Source organism: Sus scrofa, chromosome 2, assembly GCF_000003025.6.
Source record: "Sus scrofa isolate TJ Tabasco breed Duroc chromosome 2, Sscrofa11.1, whole genome shotgun sequence".
Lineage (NCBI taxonomy): Eukaryota > Metazoa > Chordata > Mammalia > Artiodactyla > Suidae > Sus > Sus scrofa.
The window spans coordinates 15,934,377-15,949,260 of NC_010444.4; the positions used below are offsets into that span (position 1 = coordinate 15,934,377).

General features: G+C 42.3%; 1 protein-coding gene across 8 annotated transcripts in view; it reads left to right on the forward strand.

Annotated features, from left to right (window-relative positions):
• Positions 978-14,884, forward strand: part of AMBRA1 (autophagy and beclin 1 regulator 1) — a 183,729-nt gene continuing 169,822 nt past the window's right edge. For 4 of the 8 annotated variants that reach the window (XM_021085242.1, XM_021085241.1, XM_021085245.1 and 1 more), the window contains exon 1: positions 978-1,209. The gene's annotated coding sequence lies outside the window, so the exon portion shown is untranslated. Of the gene's footprint in view, positions 1,210-1,299; positions 1,429-14,884 lie in introns of those variants that run through there. The other 4 variants (XM_003122844.5, XM_021085246.1, XM_021085247.1 and 1 more) reach the window with 3 other exon arrangements.

Sequence of the window (14,884 nt, forward strand, 5' to 3'; positions counted from 1 at the left end):
GAGTTGCAGCTGCCAGCCTACACCACAGCCACAGCATTGCCAGATTCGAGCCTCATCTGCAGCCTACACCACAGCTCATGGCAATGCCAGATCCTTAACCCACTGAGCAAGGCCAGGGATCGAACCCACATCCTCATAGATACTAGCTGTGTTTGTTACCACTGAGCCACAAATGGGAACTCCTTGTTTTTGTTTTACATCTTTCTCTCCCAGTCTCCTCTCTCCTTAAGAGGTAAGGTAAACTATTATAGTTGGTAATCCATATGTAGTGATCTATATGATTTATTAAATTGTGCCTGGGATGAAGATTTCAATCCATATTTGTGCTGACCATATGTTACTGTCTACTAAGAGACTTTGGAAAGTTTTCATGATGATAAAAATGTCAACACACTTTATTAGTTTCGGAATCCAAAGAGACTTTCAGTTATTGTGTAAGAAGCACACCTGTGGTCCTAGGTCTTTGGAATATAATAAAAAAGCAATATATATTTTTTTCTGGCCTTAAGTTCAAACTTAACACTGAATTTTCCCAGCTTCTCTCTGCTGTGCTTATGGCCGTTAAATTGGAGCGTCAAGAGAGACTATTCATTTCGTTCCTCAGCCTGGATTCTCTCATTCTCTCTATGCCTCTATTATATCTATCTAATTCATCTCACTGTTCCATGAGGAAACTAAGGTCAAATTTGCTGAGTTGGGATAAATAGTGTAGGTGGTCCATAACATAGTTAGATAGCAAGTGTTATTATACTCTGACTTAATCGTCAACACGCTCAAGAAAAACTCCGGTTCTCTAAACAATTTAGCCGGCAGCCGAGACAGAAAATGGCAGAAGCCCAGACTACTTTACTCCATTGTTTATGATCTGGGTTTGTTTGTTTATGCCTTGGACATAAGCCGGACCTTGAGTGGGAGCAAGCTGTTTTTCGGCGCTCGACTCGAGTTCCTTGAACGATTGCTTGGGCGCTCCTCCTTTGATGTCTGGGGCGTTCGTGTATTCGGTGATCTTTTGCGCCGTCTTCTTGCTTGATGTCTCCCGAGCGGCGGCGTCGCCGGGTCCAGGGCTGACTTATCCGCAAGGCCCCGCGCTCAGACTGCTTTCTCCCGCTGGTCGGTAGAGCGGACCCCTTGCTTCCTTCCAGCTGCTTCTTCTATCTGTGGTTCAGTCCATCCGCTGGGCTGCAGACCGAGCCCCCGCCGGCCTTGCAGGTAGGCCCGGGAGGAGCCTGGGAGGCCCAGCCCGGCATCCTACCGCCGCCGGGTTGAGAAGACCTTGGCGCCGGCGGGTGGGAGGGTGGGTCGGCCGCGGAGACACGGCCAGAGGAGGAGCTACCCGGCCGCGTTCGGGGGCGCGGTCGGAGAGGCGACAGGGAACCGAGGAAGAAGCCGGAAGGACGGAGAGATGCTTGGGCTGCCCGGTGTGGTTCGGTAGGAGGGCATGTTGGGTCTGGGGCGAGTGTTGGCACCCCCAGTGTATGGGGAAATTGCTTTCCAGGAACGGATAGAGCTTTACGCGCTTTGACCCTCCTTCTTTTCTTTCCTTTCACCCCCCAAAGGCTTCGGGTGTCATGACTCAGTTGCACTGGGGACACCCTCTGAGTCTGAGTCCCCTTTGAAGGGACCCTTGAATAGGTGGAGGTTTGTGGAACAGGGCCCTATGGCTCCTCTGAGCGAAGTGTCATATTCTTGACTTTTTTGGGTAGGGAAACTGAGGCTAAGCTGGGACGTGACTTTTTCTCATATCCCTGACAGATCTTTAAATGCACCATAAGTCATTTTTGGTCGTTTACCAGTTTACTCCCCCCCACCCCCTCTTTACCAGTCATTTTATGCACATAGTGATTTGTCGTTGGCTTGTCGTGATCGCTTCTTCCTAGGAATATAGATTTTGTCACCGGAGACTTAAGAAGTAAAGGGACCACGCGATCTTTTGTCTGGCTTTGCTTTTCAAAGTCTGTATCATTTTAGCGAGACAGTTACTTTGTTTTCTTGATAGGAAATTTTGTTTGCTGTTTGATTTGCTTTCCAGTTGATACTTTTTTCTCCTCTTTCCCTTCAGCCTGTTTTTCGGTGGAAGTCTTTAACCTATGGTGTTAGGTAGTTAATGTCCTACAGAGGATGGTCAATGTTTTGAAGTCAGATATTTGTCTTGAGAGACTGCTTTCTAGGAAGAATCCAAATGAAACTCAAGGAGTCTCTTTTGGACCAGTTTTGTTGTATTCGATTAGTGGCTTAGTTACTAGAGTGAAAAAGCTTCGTGTAGAAATCATTCAGATATTTAAACTGAAAGTTAGCACTCTGGGAACTCCGTTATGTTTTCCTTCTCTCTCCCAGCTTGGAAACTTTGGGGACTAAATGTTCACAGTCATTTTATTTTCATTGGATTCGGTGTTGTGATTCTAATTTGTGTAATTTGTTTGTTAAAAAAAAATCATTAACCTAGAGGTTCCAGGCTGAATAAGTATTTCCATAGTACATATGTGGAATCAGCTGGAGATGGGTTTTCTTAAGGGGGAATAGACTAAACTCATAGTCTTTGGATGAGCTTATACAAATCCGTATTCTTTAACAAATTTAGACATATATGAGTTTTGGGAGGATTAATGTTCTTTAACATTATTAGTTTTTTGGTGAGGTCAGCAAGATTTAAATGAATGGCCGTTGATCATAAATGATTTCCTATTTACCAGGACCTTAGTGCTCCCAGAAGGGGATAAATGAAGAGCCACCAGACTATCTTTATGGAGAATCTAGATTGGGAAATTAGGCTAAGAATGTGTGTTCTTTAAAAAAATTTTTATGATAGAAGAGAATTTATATCAGAGGAAAGAATTTAGAGAAGGAAGGGACCTTACCCCTGGGGATTGATAGTTCTGCATAGAATTTGGCGTTAGTATGGTATCTCAGTGGCTCCTAATGAATGCTAAATAATAAATGGAGTTGGCTTTGAGTGTCAGGAAGAAATGTTAGGAACATTCTGTTATGTTTCCTTGGGAAATAATTAGCAGTGGTGTAGGTTGTATTGAGGAGGACAAGAAATTTGGTTGTGGTGGTGAGGAGGGGTAGGGTATTTAACAGCTTCTCCTCTGCTTTGTGATAGAAATTTACTCAACTTTTACCTGCCTTGGTTAAATCTTGCATTCTGTCAGTGTCAGAGCAACCTCTCTTCTAGCATTTCTTTTCAGAATTTACAAAATCAGGATGTGACTGAATTATTCTGTCTTCTCTTTTAGTGAGAAAGTTCTTGGGAATTGTTAAAGATGTGAACTTCTTTGAATGTCTTCTAGAACTTGTCCTGGAAGATGTTATGTACACCACTTGAAAAGGATTAGTTGTGTGGAGTTCCTGCAGTGGCTCAGCGGAAATGAACCTGACTAGTTTCTGTGAGGGCGCAGGTTCAATCCCTGGCCTCACTCAGTGGGTTAAGGATATGGCATTGCTGTGAGCTGTGGGTGTAGGTTGCAGACACAGCTCGGACCTGGCATAGCTGTGGCTATGGTGTAGGCCAGTGGCTACAGCTCTGATTTAACCCCTAGCCTAGGAACCTCCATATGCTGCAGGTGCAGTCCTAAAAAACAAACAAACAAAAGATTAGTTATGTATATCACTTGAAAACAATTGGTTGTTTCTATTAACAGTAATAACTTAGTTTTATACTGTGTAATTTTCAAAATATTTTCAACTTGTGTTAGGATACTTATGAAATATTCATTCTTTTGATCAGGCTTCTTCATGCTGCTTATTAATACTGAATCCAGAACAAACATTCAGGAATCTTCACAAATGTTGGCAGTTTATCTCTCATTCGTCCCATTTATCTCATTGTTAGAGGAATTGGAGAAAGTTTTGTTGTTAGCACACTGAGGTTTCTTTTTTTAAGGTATTTCTCAGCTCTGATAGAGTTATTTTGGAATGGGATGCAGATCTTTTTGCCCAGGGTTTGGTTTACCATAAAAACCCCCTTAAGTTCCTTTATTCGTAGTCATGCTTATTTCTTTCTCCAGTTGTTCCTCATAAACCCAGAGAGAACTTTCTGTTTCTTGTCATAATTTTTGTCTGTACAGAGGTGCTGTGGTACAACCTGTCCTATGGTTTGGGAGTAATTTATATTTTATATTTTCAAACCCCATTCTTCCTCTAAGTTAATTATATCTGGATTTTTTTCCTTCCTCCTTTTCTCAAAGCTAAAGTTAGTTATTGATAGACAAAAATTTTTGTGATCAGTTATTGTCAGAATGTATTTATATGCTCAGTGGTATGTGGCAGTCTGCCAAAGTGATGTGGCAAGAAGAAAACAGATTAAGGAATCAGGAGACCTGGGTTAACTCCTAGGTTTACCAGCTTACTAGCTGAGAAATCTTAAACAAACTATTTAAGGAGCCATAGGGAAGATTACTGTTCTTTTTTTTTTTTTTTTTTTTTTTTAGGGCCGCACCTGAGGCATATGGAGGTTCCCAGGCTAGGGGTTGAATTGGAGCTGTAGCCCCACAGTCACAGCAACACAAGATCTGAGCCACATCTGCAACCTTCATCACAGCTCACGGCAGTGCCAGGTCCTCAACCCACTGAGTGAGGCCAAGGATGGAACTGGCATCCTCATGGATGCTGGTCCGATTTGTTAACCGCTGAGCCACGATGTGAATGCCCAAAGGTTCTTTACTGAGCATTTATTGTGTCATGTTCTTGGCAGGTGCTAATCTCACTTAACGTTCATGACAATCCTTTAAGGTAGATATTATTTTCCCCATGGATCCTGAACTGACAGAGAGTAAGTAATTTGTCCAAGATCACACAGCAAGTATGTAGCAGAGCTGGGATTCAAATCCAAGGCTTTGAGTGCTTTTATATGTCTGTATTTAAAGAATGGGAAAGACAGTACTTCTCTTGGAATACTTCTGTTTAGAAAAAAAATACGTGAAGCTGCTTTGAAAAGATAAAATGCTCTTTAAATATTAACTTCTATGCTATCTTACAGCAGCAATGAATGGATGTCATCTGGGTTGTTGGACAGCTTGGTTCTTTGAAGTCAGCATTATGCCTGAGGTTCATGGAGGATAGTGGTGACAGACATTAAAACAGCATTGGAGAAGCTGGGAAGGAGTAAGTCCTGGAAGTGCTAGTGAAGAAGTTTTAGGTGCTGCATGTTTAGGTGGGGGGAATCCAGGGATATTTACTCTGCTCTTCCAGTTAGTCCTGCCTTGTGTGTTTGTACATTTGCGTAGTCTTTTCTAACTTGTTCTCTGTCTCTTCCTTTATGCTTAGGGTTGATAATCTCCACTTTTGTACCTAAACTTTTCCCTTTCTTCCTTGAGTCTTTTTTTTTTTTTTTTTTTTTTTTTTGTCTTTTTGCCTTTTCTAGGGCTGCTTCCTGCGGCATATGGAGGTTCCCAGGCTAGGGGTCTAATCGGAGCTATAGCCACCAACCTATACCAGAGCCATAGCAATGTGGGATCTGAGCCGTGTCTGCAACCTACACCACAGCTCATAGCAGCGCTGGATCCTTAACCCACTGAGCATGGCCAGGGATTGAACTCGAAACCTCATGGTTCCTAGTCGGATTCGTTAACCACTGAGCCACGACGGGAACTCCCCGAGTCTTGTTCTTATACTGTGTTTTTTCCTGAGGTGCGAAATATTGCAGTCAGACCTTTTGGAACTATTTTTTCTTTGTTTTTTTTTTTTTTTTTGTTTGTTTGTTTTGGTTTTGTCTTTTTGCCTTTTCTAGAGCTGCTCCTGCGGCATATGGGGGTTCCCAGGCTAGGGGTCTAATCGGAGCTGTAGCTGCTGGCCTGCACCAGAGCCACAGCAACACAGGATCCAAGCCCCGTCTGCGACCTACGCCACAGCTTACGGCAATGCCGGATCCTTAATGCACTGAGCAAGGCCAGGGATCAAACCCGCAACCTCATGGTTCCTAGTCACATTCGTTAACCACTGCACCACGATGGGAACTCCTGGAACTATTTCTTGATTATGACCATCTGCTTCACCCCTTATCTTTTCTGACTTTTGTTTATCTAGCAAATATTTATAGAAGGCTCATTCATTTGTGATACAAATATAGACATGAGTCTTCTTGTCCTTATGGAGTTAATTCCAGTGGGGAGCAGACTTGACCATCTTCGAGCTACACCACAGCTCACAGCAATGTCAGATCCTTAACCCACTGAGCAAGGCCAGGGAACGAACCCGCAACCTGATGGTTCCTAGTTGGATTCGTTAACCACTGAGCCAGGATGGGAACTCCCCTGCAATTGCATCCTTAAAAAACAACAACAACAAAAAAGGAATGTAGGCTGTGCTATTAAGGAAACAAATAAGAACTGACAGATGAAGGAGTGAGAAAGGCACTAGGTGTTCATGGGGATTGGGGTCTTCAGTCATGGCATCCTCAGTCCTCCAAAAAGTTACAATCATAACATACCATGATTCTGGAGTTCCTATTGCAGCTCAGTGGGTTAAGAACCTGACATAGTATTCTTGAAGATGCAGGTTCGATCCCTGGCCTTTCTCAGTGGGTTAAGGAGCTGGCTTTGCTGTAAGCTTTGGCGTAGGTCATAGATGCTTCTCGGATCCCGCGTTGCTGTGGCTGTGGCTAGGGCCTGCAGCTGCAGCTCTCATTCGACCCCTGGCCTAAGAACTTCCATATGCCTCAGCTGTGGCTGTAAAAAGAAGAAGAAAACAAAAACATACCATGATCCAGTAATTAACATTTCCCTGATGCTGTCAGAGTGGAAGTCTTCATTTAAGATTGCTACATATAGGAGTTCCCATTGTGGCTCAGTGATAATGAACTTGACTAGTATCCATGAGGACTCGGGCTCAGACCCTGGCCCTGCTCAGTGGGTTAAGGATCTGGCCTTGCCGTGAGCTGTGTCGTAAGCCACATATGCTGTGGCTGTGGTGTAGGCTGGCAGCTGCAGTTCCTATTTGACCCCTAGCCTGGGAACTTTCGTATGCTGCAGGTGTAGCTCTAAAAAAAAAGACACACACAAAAAGAGATTGTTACATGTAGGAGTTCTCTTGTGGCCCAGCAGGTTAAGGATCTGGTGTTGTCACTCCTGTGGCTTGGGTCACTGCTGTGGCCCAGGTTTGACCCCTTGCCTGGGAACTTGTGCATACCGAGGGTGTGGCCAAAAAAGAGAAAAAAAAAAAGATTGCTACATATAATATTTGTTTTTTATTTAATATATGATGACACTGAATTTTGGCGTAGTAAAGGATAACTATGACTTAATAAATATCCAGCATGCTTGACTAATGAGTTTAATTTTTTACTTCTGATGTGTTTTCATTTATTAGTTTTTTCCAGAACAACTCTTCTTTGGAATTTGAATTTGAGAACTGGGTACATGCCTTCAGGTATTTGTAGTAGGGAATTAGCTGAAGTATTTAGCTTCATATAAAGGGAGAGTCGTAGGAGAATTGTCATGAAATTGAGAGAGGAGAAAATATAGGCTGCTGTTAAATGTGTGTATAATAACACCTACAGTCTTGTTTTGTACTCTTCCTGCAAGAAATTAAAAGTATTTTGCAAGCAGTTTTTCCTACTGCTTCTTGGAATTAGATTTTTCTCTGTAGAATTAACTGAGGCAAATTTCACGTTTCTTGATTTCATCATTTGTTTAGTTCTGCTTCCTAGGATAGAACATATATTCTCCTATGAACCAGAATTACTTTGTTTCAGTATGTATGCCTATGATATAATGAAACATCTGAACTTCTGCTGTGTTGAAGAGAATTAATAGGCATGTTTGATTTGGGGAGAGAATTGGAGTATTTCAATTCTAGCAGACCTGCGAAAACAGGGCAGAAAAATATGCCTTGCCAAACTCTTGAATCATAGCATAGTGGTCCAGGCTCTGGAGCCAGGCAGTCTGGGTCCAAATTGTAGTGCCAGTATTTACTATCTCTGCGACTTGGGCAAATTACTTAACCTCTCTGTGCCTCTCCTCAGCTGTAGAATATCGTGCAGCTGTTGCGAGAATTAAATGAGTCAACATACGTAAAGCATTTAGAACAGCATGTAGCATTATATATACCAGCTGTTACCATTTTCAATATTATTGTAACAAGCTAAAGATTATATGTTCTTCAAAAGCAGAACAAATGACAGTGATGCCTAGATTTAAGTTTAGGGTCTTTTGAGAAAGCTTGAATAGGGACTAGGAAGTTAAAGCAGCATATTTGCCCCTCTTTCTCCTCGGTATCCTTCAAATTAAAATAAGAGGATGAGCCTTTACTGGGAAAGAGAAAACCTCAAAAGCAACAGTGTCTAAAAGAGTTTCAGATATAAGATCGATGGCAAAATTTTGAGGATTTTTGTAGTATGTATCCAAAATAGTCCAGAGCTATTTTAGGAACAGAAGAACGTTTCTTTGCCAAACAGGTAGAAAATGTTAGTATCTAAATTTTACCGTCTATTTAAACTGTGATTTGTCATCTAATTGAACAGTGATTGGCGCTTGAAGGATTTTAAAGAAAGTGATTAAAGTGGAAAGGGTTTCTATTTTTTGTATGTGTGTCTTTTTAGGGCTGTACCCTTGACATACGGAGTTTCCCAGGCTAGGGGTCAAATCAGAGCTATATCTGCCAAAGCTGTAGCTGCCGGCCTACACCACAGCCGCAGCAATGCCAGACCCAAACTGCATCTGAAAACCTACACCACAACTCGCGGCAACCCAGATCCTTAACCCACTGAGCAAGGCCAGGGATTGAACCCATGTTCAGTGATACTAGTCAGGTTCATTACCTATGATCCACGATAGGAACTTCCAGAAAAAGGTGATATTTAAGGAAAAATCAAAGCTACCAAATCACCTTGGGTAAACTTCTGGGAGGTGGACATATTTTTTTGCTTAGTGGTAAAGACTGAGCATCCAGTAGAGTTAGTTACTCTTAGCCGTTTATGCTATTATATATAAATTGTGGGTTTCTTCAGTCTTTGCTTTAACTACCTGTTTATGTTTTCTTCTCCAAATCTCTATAATAGTCCTGTTCTGTCATTAAAAAAACAAACAAAAAAACTCACTTATTTAATGATTATAGTGGGGTCTTTCCTTTTCAGTCATTCATTAGGTATCTGTTGAATGTCTGCCTCTGTGGTAGGTGATCAGGATACCATAATAAGTGCTGATCAGAGCCAGTGCTTATTGAAGTGCTTTGTGTTGCTTTTTCTTTTCATTCTTATAACAACCTTATGGTGTAGGTACTTTGGTTCGTTCCGTTTTATAAATGTGTAAATGGTGGTACAGAGAGGATAAGCAGTTTGCTCAAGGTCATAGAACTGGTAATTGGCAGAACCAGGATTTGAATCCATGCAGCCTAGCTCCATAACCCCCTGCCCCTAATCCTTAAATCATACTGATTCTAAACTACTTTATTTATTTATTTTTTGCTTCTTAGGGCTGCACCTGCAGCGTATGGAAGTTCCTAGGCTAGGGGTCAACTCAGAGCTGCAGCTGCTGGCCTATGCCACAGCTGCAGCAAAGCAGGATCCGAGCCCTGTCTTCAACCTACACCACAGCTGTCAGCAACACCAGATTCTTAACCCACTGAGTGAGGCCAGGGATTGAACCTGCATCCTCATGGATCCTAGTCGGGTTCATTACTGCTGAGCCACAAGGGGACTTCCTGAAAAAAATAGTTTTAAACTCTCTAAACTGCTGCCACTATTCTAAGACTAGAGTGAAAAACAACAACAACAAAAAAACAAACATTGTCTCTGCCCTTATGGAGATTGTAATCCAGAGGGGAAAGAGTCAGTAAACAAAAAATTCACCAATGTATGATTTCAAAGTATGTAAAGCCTCATGATGGAAAAATAAAAAAGAGATTATGGTAGGGGAAGGTGAATTATTGTGGAGCTTTGGGGAAGATTTCTTTGATATTTAAGCAGATCCTAGAAAAATGAAAGGGGAAGGGAAGGGACTAGCATGTGTGAAAGCCTTGGGATGGGAAAGAAGTTGGCACATTTGAGAAACTGAAAGAAGACTGATGTGGCTTGAAAATAGCAGTGGGAGAGGATGAGGAGGGACATAGGATGAGGGTACTTTGGAGTGTGTCAAGGATTTTGGATTTTTTTCCTAGGTATAATCGAAAGCCTTTGAGAATTTTAAGAATGACTGTTGTGACCTAATATATGATTTAAAAAAATTACTCTGGCTATGTTGTGGAAATTTTTGGAAACTTTTCTTTTAGGGGAATAATTAGGAGTTATGGAAAATTTGGAAAGAGAAGTGGGGGAAGTCTAATAATTAGAATGTCTTATAGGGGTCCAGGCAAAAGATGATGATGGTTGGGATTAGGCTATAGGAACAGGAGATGAGAGAAGTAGAAAGATTCAGTAAATCTTTTAGAGTTAGGCCAGAAAGACTTAATGATGAATTGGATATATGGGAAGAGAGAGGTATCAAGTATGATTCCTAGATTTCTGGCATGAGTATTTGGGTAGATGAAGTTGCCATTTCTGAGATGGAAGCATTGGAGGAGGGGCAGATTTTGACTAGAGTTGAGGAGCGGAATGAAGGCCTCAGTTTTAGTCAGCTTTGCTGTCATTAGCCTTTCTATTTTCCCCTTCCTATTGGGTCGTTTGTATTTTGGTATCATTGGTTTTTAAAGTTCATTCCTTACCTTTATTTTTTCTTTCTTTCTTTTTCGTTCTGTCTTTATTTTGGCTGCACCCATGGCATGTAGAAATTCCTGGGCCAGGGATCGAACCCGTGCCACAGCTGTAACCAGAGTTGCAACAGTGATAATGCCAAATCCTTAACCCACTGAGCCATGAGGGAACTCCAGCATCTGCAGTTTCTATAGTGTGTGATGTGAGAGCTGGTTCAAATTGGGATTGAGAATCTCTTTCCTGTATGTTTAACTTTTTGAGGAATTGGGTTTACCTAACATACTGGTTTTATTATTTGCATTTTACTGATGGGATATTTGAGGTACACCATCTGTATAGTTTTAACTTCCTGTCATCTTCAGAACAAGTCAGTGATGGAATTGGGAATTTAAGACTTTTCATCATACTCTTTGTGTAGGTGACCCATTTAAAGCCATGTTGCATTTATATGAAGCTGTTTGAAATGGACTTCCTATATTTTATAATCTCTTGAAGAGATATTGTTCAGGTGGTGTTAAACAGATGTTCTTTTTCCAGAGTGGACAAGATGAGAGGGAACGTGTTTTAATTGCAACAGAAGGGATATAGATTACAAATTAGAACTTCCTGACTACAAGATACTACAAAGACTTTGTAACTATCTTTCTAGGGTGATTTAGGCAAGTGTTTGTTAAGAAATGAGGGAGATGACAAAGATGACTTGCTGAGGTCCCTGGTAACTTTAGGAAATAGTTGTTTGATGGTTAATCAAATAGTATCTTTGGCATTTTAATGAGTACATTTTCATTTTGCTTATGAAGAAATAATCATTGGAGAGTGGGGGAATTTCTCAAGGTCCTCTGGGAAAATAGAAGATAACATTTTGAATCTTCTTGTTTCCCCATGTTGAATGCTTAGGGATGTATACTTTATCATAAATGAGTCTTGTCATGGCTGTGTTATGTATTATTGTTGTGATTCTTCCTAAGCCATAGGAATCAAAGCCAACACCTGCAGCTTTTATAGACCTGCAGCTTTTATATGATTTGAGAGTTGTTGGCTGGGCTTAGATTAGGACTGAGAACCTCTTTCCTATAAAAATGAATTTGGTCTTCTGTTATGCTTGTAGAAAAGGGAACACATTATCAGTAACAGACTTGAGTGATAGATTCCTTATTTATTTATTTATTTTTTGGCCATACCTGAGCTAGGGATCGAACCTGCACCATAGCAGTGACCCTTGTCTGCAGTGACAACACCAGATCCCTAACCAGCTGCACCACAGGAGAACTCCAATAGATTCTTTTTCCTTCTTTCTTTTTTGGCCCCTGGGCCGGCGATCAGATCCGAGCCAAATCTGTCTTTTAACCCACTATGCTGGGCCGGGGATCAAACCTTCTTCGTCCTGGTGCTGCAGAGGTGCTGCCAATCTTATTGTGGCAGAGCAGGAATTACTCCAATAGAGTCTTTTTTTTTTTTTGGTCTTTTAGGGCCACACCCATGGCATATGGAGGTTCACAGGCTGGGGTCTAATCGGAATTCCAGCTGCCAGCCAGAGCCACAGCAACGCTGGATCTGAGCCACGTCTGCCACCTACACCACAACTCAAGGCAATGCTGGATCCTTAACCCACTGAGTGAGGCCAAGGATCGAACCTGCAACCTCATGATTACTAGTCAAATTTGTTTCCATTGCACCACCATGGGAACTCCTCCTCCAACAGAGTCTTAATGACTGATTTAGGAGGGGCCAGGTTAAAATTGCTTAGGTGAAGCTGCACATGACATCAACATATTTTTGGTTTGTATGGCCTGCAGAAATAGAAGCCCAGAAGATGGGCAAATGAACATAAGGTTTTTTTGTCGAACATGAACATAAAAATACTCATTAAATGCAGTATTAAGTTGCCACTTTATATGCTTAGTTCAGGAAATGCCAAATTTAAGATAACTCTCAACATCAGTAACTCATTCATCTGACATTTATAGTCTACCTAAAGGTACCTCATAAGGGATCTCCTGTCTCTTATCAGAATTGTGGGGAGTTCCCTTCGTGGCTCAGCAGTTAACGAACCTAAGATCCATGAGGATGTGGGTTCAATCCTTGGCCTCGCTCAGTGGATTAGGGATTCAGTGTTGCCGTGAGCGGTGGTATATGTCTCCAGTGCGACCTTAAAAAACAAACAAAAAAAGAATTGTGCTTTGAGATCCTTGGGTCTTTGACTGGGAAGCTAAGCTGGGAGGGAGTATTACCATTGGTACCCTGAATGAGGGGTTTAACTTTGTTTATTTTAGTTGGGCTATAAGAGCATTTACTTGTTACTTCTCTGCTACTGAAAATATCCTCAAGCATTTTTTATTGGGCTGTCTTGAATTGGCAACAATTGTTACCTCTTCAGGGTAGAAGAGAGGGGAGCCAACTGTTGAATACTTACCATATGCTGGAAAATTTATATTTGTTCTTGCATGTAATATTCATAACAAACTATAAAGTGGATGGTGGTACCTCTCATTTTATTTTATTTTATTTTTTGCTTATTAAGGCCTCACCTGAGGCATATGGAAGTTCCCAGGCTACGGGTTGAATCAGCTGCAGCTGCTGGCCTACACCACAGCCACAGCAATGCCAGATCTGAGTTGTGCTCTGCTATCTACACCACAGCTCATGGCAACACTGTGTCTGTAACCCACTGAGTGAGGCCAGGGATCTCAAAACTGCATCCTCATGGATACTAGTCAGGCTCCTTACCGCTGAGCCAGCCACAGTAGGAACTTCGGTACCTTTCTTGTGAAGGACAAGACAACGTGAGGTATCCCAGGTCTCTTATCAGAATCACGCCTTGGAGTTCCCGTCGTGGCGCAGTGGTTAACGAATCCGACTAGGAGCCATGAGGTTGCGGGTTCGGTCCCTGCCCTTGCTTAGTGGGTTAACGATCCGGCGTTGCCGTGAGCTGTGGTGTAGGTCGCAGACGCGGCTGGGATCCCGCGTTGCTGTGGCTCTGGCGTAGGCCAGTGGCTACAGCTCCGATTGGACCCCTAGCCTGGGAACCTCCATATGCCTCGGAAGCGGCCCAAAGAAATAGCGAAAAGACAAAAAAAAAATAAAAATAAAAATCAAGTATATATATAAAAAAAAAAAAAGAATCATGCCTTGAGGTCCATTGGTCCTCATATAGATGGTGAATGGCAAAGCCGAGATGGAGAAGAAAAGCAGTCTTCTGTATTAGTGTTTTTCAAACTGTTCTTTGGAAGTGCCTAAGGGATGGCCATGAGAGTAAGAAAGAGTTTTGGTTCCCCCATTCTGCTTCAGAAGAGCAGCTCAACTTTGATCTGTTTTTTATTTTAGTGTTTTCTCATAAGGTTTCATTTGTAAAAAGGGTTTTGCTTCTGAGAGAGAAAGGAAGGAAGAAAAGAAAGAAGAGAGTTCCCGTTGTGAATCAGGGGTTTAAAAACCTGACTAGGGGGGAGTTCCCGTCGTGGCGCAGTGGTTAATGAATCCGACTAGGAACCATGAGGTTGCGGGTTCAGTCCCTGCCCTTGCTTAGTGGGTTAACGATCCGGCGTTGCGGTGAGCTGTGGTGTAGGTTGCAGACGCGGCTCGGATCCCGCGTTGCTGTGGCTCTGGCATAGGCTGGCGGCTACAGCTCCGATTAGACCCCTAGCCTGGGAACCTCCATATGCCGTGGGAGCGGCCCAAGAAATAGCAAAAAGACAAAAAAACAAAAAAAACCTGACTAGTACCCAGGAGGATGCAGGTTCAATCCCTGGTTTGCCTAGTGGGTTAAAGGATCTAGCGTTGCCACAAGCTGTGGTGTAGGTTGCAGATGTGGCTTGTATCTGGCATTGCTGTGGCTGTGGTGTAGGCTGGTGGCTGTGGTTTAGGCTGCCAGCTGTAGCTATGGTTCGACCCCTAGCCTGGGAACCTCTATATGCTGTGAGTACAGCCCTAAAAAAGACCAAAAAAAAAAAAAATTCTTTTTTGTTATAATCTATAAGGGTAAAGAATCTGGAAAAGAGGACTTCCTGTTGTGGCTCAGCAGGTTAAGGACCTGACATTGTCTCTGTGAGGATGCAGGTTCGATCCCTGGCCTCCCTCAGTGGTAAGCTTCAGCATAGGTTGCAGATGCAGCTCGGATCCAGTGTTGCTGTCACTGTGGTGTAGGTCTCAGCTGCAGCTGAGATTTGACCCCTAGCCTGGGAACTTCATATGCTGTAGGTGTGGCCATAAAAAGAAAAAAAAAAAAAAAGAATCTGTTAAAAGAATATATGTATGTAACTGAATCAC